The sequence below is a fragment of the Leopardus geoffroyi genome, chromosome B2 (assembly GCF_018350155.1).
Source record: "Leopardus geoffroyi isolate Oge1 chromosome B2, O.geoffroyi_Oge1_pat1.0, whole genome shotgun sequence".
Classification (NCBI taxonomy): Eukaryota; Metazoa; Chordata; class Mammalia; order Carnivora; family Felidae; genus Leopardus; species Leopardus geoffroyi.
In genome coordinates this window covers 73,639,675-73,645,674 of record NC_059332.1, presented here as the reverse complement: position 1 = coordinate 73,645,674, position 6,000 = coordinate 73,639,675, and positions in this window count along the sequence as shown.

Sequence of the window (6,000 nt, the reverse complement as noted above, 5' to 3'; positions counted from 1 at the left end):
TGAGGCTTGGACACACACCGACTCCCTGGGGGAGGGGGGGGGCTCATGGAGCAATGGCCAGATGCCAGCTTAACCCAGAAAACATTCATGAGATCATGCAGCGGCAGAGGTTCAGATTATGGAAAATCACAACACACATCTGGTGCCAAGTTTCACCATACTCTGGTGTCTTTGTCCCAACACCAGCAAATGTGGATGCTCTCGGAGGTCTGCTGGTTATCTTTGCCTGTGAGGAAGCCATATGGCCTCTACCATGTGTTCTCCAAGCAGGCTAACCACTTCTCCCCACGTGGCACATGGATCCATCAGATCTCACTGCGTGTTACTAGGGATTCACCCTGCTTCCTCACCAGAGCACTGCCAGGCACTGAGCTCCAGAACTTCAGACTCTGTGACCCACTGCTTATAGAATCCTGGTGGTATTGAAACCCTCTCCTTTCTTCCCATAAGTGGTTTTGGGGAACAGATTTATTGTTCCATCCCCTGTGTTTTCCTCTTTCTCTCCAACTACTTTTGGGAGAGTGTTTTTCCTACACTCCCCCAGTGCACTGGACTGTCCCCCTTTCTCTGTCCTCTCTCTGCAAAAACAGCTTCCTACCCTCCACAGTTTTTCTCTCCCCAAGTGCATCTCTCCACACCACGTACATGCTAAGTTCTGTAGCTCAAGTTATGCAGATTGTTGTGTTAATCCTCAGATCAATTTCCTACGTGTGCAAAATGGTTTCGTGCTGGTCTAGCTCCATTTCAGGGAAGAGACAAGCTAAGGGTCTCAATGCTGCCATGGAGCCATCTTAACTCCTCCTGAGTATTTTTTCTTAATAGTTAAACCCAATGATCCTTCCCAGTACTCTTCATGATTCTCTGAATTGTTTCTGGCATGCTGTCCTTTCTGAAATTTACTATGTCCTTGGAATCTGAACACTCCCCCATCCCTACCTCCATTGTTTCCTTCTCTAACTGCTCCTCTTTGCTCACTCACTTCCTTGTAGTGGCTTTTCTTTCTTTGCTTCCCTGTTAAATGTTTATGGTTCCCAGGGTCCTACATTTAGATCTCTTCATCTGGTAATTTCGTTTTCCCCTGTGTCTTACAGTATCATATATTAACTAGTGTAGTAAGCTGAATAATGGCCTCTGAAGACATCAGGTCCCAATTTCTGGAACCTGCAGATATTACCTTATTTGGAAAAAGAATCTTGGTGGATATAAATAAGACAACAGTTTTGAGATGAGGAGATTATCCTAGATTATGTTGGATTATCCAGGTGGGCCCTAAATGCCATCATTGGTGTCTTTGTTGGAGAGAGGGAGGTGGAGATTTCATACAGATAGCAGAGAAAAAGATAATGTGAGATATAAATTTGAATGATGAGGTCACAATACAAGAATTGCTGCAGCCATTAGAAGCTGGAGGAGGCAAGAAATAGATTTTCCTCTAGAGTCTTTGGAAGGAGCATGGCCTGCTGACATCATGACTTTGGCTGATTGGTACTGATTTGGGGCTTGTGGCCTCCAGAATTGTGGGAGAATAAATTTCTGTTGTTTTAAAACCCAAGTTAAATAGCAGCCACTAATTAGGGAACTAATTAGCCACTAATTAGGAAATTAATACAACTAAAAAATCTAGAATTTATCTTTAATTACTATCTCTTTTTTAAGTGCCAGATACACGAAACCAAATACCCAGTGGACACTCCACCAGATAACCCATTTAACATTAGAACGAGCTATTACTGAGTACTTGCAATGTGCCAGGCACTACTCTGAAGCCCTTTAGAAATATTGTCTCATTTAATATTCATTTTAATACTCACCACAATCCTATGAAGTACTTAATATCCTCACTTCAGAATGAGGGAACGGAGACACAGAATTTAAGTAGCTTGCCCAAAGTTATAAAGATATTGAGTGCTAGAGCTGAGATTTAGGCCCTAATGTGGTCTGGTTTCAGGGCCAATCACTAATGACCGTGCTTTGCTACCTCAAATTACCTGAAAACTCATGCTATTCAGAGCCTAGCCATATCCAACCCAAGCAGCAGTGCGCAGGCCTCCTGAGGATAAATCACTTTAGCTGAATTCAAGAAACCTTTACAGGGCCCCTGCTACCTGCTAGGCACTCAATGTCAGTTCTTTGCAGATATCACCAGGGGCATTTTGCTGTTTTTGTTCAATTACCAAACTCTCTGAGGCTAGAACACTTAGAAATCTCCTGCAATTTCAGAATTAAAGCATACATCAGAAGGAAAATCTGAGCTAGATATGAATTACTATTGCCTCCTAAAAGCCTCATGTTTATTGACAAATGCTATTCATAGAGTACTACTGCTGTCATATCACCATGGTCACTTTCAGTGTGTTGCCACTGAACTCTGGGGCAAACTGGAAAAGCTGAAAACTGAAAGTATCCCTTTCAGCATTTATAGAGTTTGATCTTTCACACTGTGTTTGGCACATCTGGAGTCCCTGGACGCCTGTCTAACATTCCCTCTTGGTTCTTCCCTTATTGTTAACACCTGAAATAATAGCTGCACTATCTTAGTCATCTACTAGGAGCCAAGCAGTATAACTATGCTATGCATTTAAACCTTTCTATAATTCTGCAAGGAAAGTATTATTGCCATTTTATAGATGAGAAAACTGAGGCTTACAATGGCAAACTAATTTGTCCAAGCTCTCATAACTTGGTAGTGGCAGAGTTAGGATTTAAATAATCATTAATAATGATAAATATGTAATAATTTAATAATAATGTAATTAAAATTGTTGAACCAGACAAAAAAATTTCTTAACACAATTTAAGTTTTAAGTTGCTTTTTCAGTTGCCTTGGCTGTAGGAGCGGGCAGGAGAAAACCAGGTTCTTGATGGTTCAGGAAAAAACAACAAAAATTCCTTCTCTTTTCCTCCTCTCCTCTTGCAATTTCTGTCCCTGAGGCTGCTTCATGCTTAGGCACAATGGACTTTAGTGATAATATTAATTTTGTTTTTATTACATCTGTATAAGTCTTTATAAGTTACCAAGTACTTCAGTATGAAAGAGCTCTTTCTGCAAAGTGAGAGGGTAGGACCTCTCCTTCATCCTCAGAATTCTGTGTTGGGTTACCCCTCTGTGCAGAAATGAATTTTCTGTGAAGCTCAAAAATCTTTAAATTTTCAGGGTGGACATATTGGGTATCTGGCTAATGGGAAATTGAATTGAAGATCATTTTAGTTTGAGTTTAGTGAAATGCAGTTATGTGGTTTGCATTAACTTCCAGGTGTAGCTAATTTATTGATGCCTGTCCTCATGCAGGAATACTTTCAGAAATACTCCCACTGCCTACTCACTTGAGGTCATGGAATGAAGACACAGGGTTAGAGGTTCTAATGCTATATGAGCCTACCCCTACAATGCCAGAAATATGTGGGTGATGGAGGAAAAAAAAGTTTGAGATGTTCAGCTGCTCATTTGTGGGAAATTCTTCAAACCATCCTACATATAAAATTGTAAGCAAGGTTTTGGTTTTATTTGATGCAATGTTAACTCACAAGTTCTCTCCTATCAGGAAATACAAGAGGGAGCAGAGTATACAACCAAACCAACCAAACAAACAAACAAAGAAACGGGGGGGGGGGGGGGGAACACAGTAGGGTGTGTAAGGAAGGTAATTAACAAACATTATTTTTATGGATTTTGTGATGTTTTGTGGTATTTATCATCTTTTAAAATATACTTAAGTCTACTTTGTGATGATTTCTTTTCTTATTCTAATTAAATATTCACCCTTGTATTTATTATTTATTATTTTGCATTCTTTCTACTAAAGAGGGCCCCTATAATTATATAAGCTTCATTCCTCTCAAATTTGGTACCTGTTTCTGTCACTACAGCACTTAAAAATTCACTAATTAGACTTTCAGTGAATGGCTGATGGTGTGAGAAAGGTGGAAGAATCTAGATCTGTGGGCTGCCAGAAAAGTGGTTTTGGAACTGAACTGGGGAATGGGCATTCTGGCTCTGGTAAGAGCATTCAGGTCCCACATGCTGGCCTCCATGCCTGACTCACACAATCATTGTGTGTTTTTTGTTTTTTAGGTTTTTTTTGTTTTTCCCTAGCAAGGTCAGTCTAATGAACAAGCAGCTGTCATCACTGCAGAGCACTGAAGCTTCCCCTAACCTGATACATCTCTTCTTCTCCTCCTATAGGACCTAAAATGTCAGCATTAGAGACACATTCCTCTGAGTTTGGAAAGTTTTCCAATCCTCAAGAATAAAATTATTAAAAGGAAACATTCTTATAAGTATTTTCATCATAAATCGGCATTAAATATCCCTTAGTCCTGAGGCTTAGGAGATGTTAATGAGCATGAGAATGGTGACCTAAACATTTCTGAACATCTACTATGTATCAGGCCATATGTTGTGCAATGCATCACACATGGTCTCAGTCCATCCTCCAAAAGAGGAGGACACTAATGCTCAGAGGGATCATATAGCTCTTGGCTGACCAAGATTTCACAGAGATTAGGACACAAAAAGAGTTAAGTGACAAATTAGGAGGCAAGGGCTTTAACAATTTCAGGCATTTCACAATCCTGCCTTGGGCTAACCCTGCTCTTTACTGTTTTCCCCAACTCTAGTAAAATGCTGATTACTACTTCTCCTAATCACACAGAGCAGAACAGAATACACTCTATACTATGTGGGGTATAAAAAAGTAACCCCTGGGAAATGAAAGTATGTTGGCCAAACATAAGGAACATAATTGAAATTAAAAGCCAAATGACACCTGGATTTCAACAAAAACCAATTACCAAGAGGGAAAAGGTTTTCAAGATGAGAACCAGACAGTTAAACATTCGCTTTCAATGGTTTGAAGTGTTTAGGTTTTGCAATGGTGTGGTTTGGAAGTTCTCCAGCAGAAAAACTATTTTCTTTTAAAAGGAGCGCTCTCTGCAATATTTTCTTTGCTGAAATAATGTGATCCTTAATGACGTCTTATATGACCCAAACTTTAAATGGATGTATTATTTTAGTTGACCTCATTTTTACCAGGTTTTTATAGGTCAGCAGTGAACTATCAACAGCTTCCTGATAATTAATCCTACTTACCCAAAGAACTGTTAGCCTGTTAATCTTATCTATGCTAAGAGGAAGCTTTTATATGTACCAGACTTCCTCAGTGAATAATAAAAACCAAACTGAACTTCTACAGAGAAGTTCAACATTGTTGTGAGGTTTGGAAATGAAGAAACAGATTGAAAATCATGATGCTACCCTGTCTTTAGCTTCTTACTTGCTGAAATTCTGTGGTTCATCTGGCACAGGAATGGCTTTACAGTAGAATCAGCAGCACAATTAGTTGAGTGGTTCTAGTCAGGAGTGGTTCTCTGGGTGGCTTTGTCAAAATGTACGGACAACTGATGGAATGGGAGAAGATATTTGCAAGTGGCATATCAGATAAAGGGTTAGTATTCAAAATCTATAAAGAATTTATCAAACTCAACACACAAAAAATAAATAATCCAGTGAAGAAATGAGCAAAAGACACGAACAGACACTTTTCCAAAGAAGACATCCAGATGGCTAACAGACACATGAAAAGATGCTCAACATCACTCATCATCAGGGAAATACAAATCAAAACCACAATGAGATACCACCTCTGACCTGTCAGAATGGCTAAAATGAACAACCCAAGCAACAACAAATGTTGGTGAGAATGTGGAAAAAGGGGAACCATTTTGCACTGTTGGTGGGAATGTAAACTGGTGGAGCCATTCTGGAAAACAGCATCAAGGTTCCTCAAAAAATTAAAAACAGAGCTACCCTATGACCCAGCAATTGCACTACTAGGTATTTATCCAAAGGATACAAACATGCTGATTTGAAGGGGCACATGAACACCAATGTTCAAAGAAGAGATGTATCAACAATAGCCAAATTATGAAAAGAGCCTAAATGTCCATCAACTGATAGAAGCATAAAGGAAATGTGGTATTGGGTTGCCTGGGTGGCTCAGT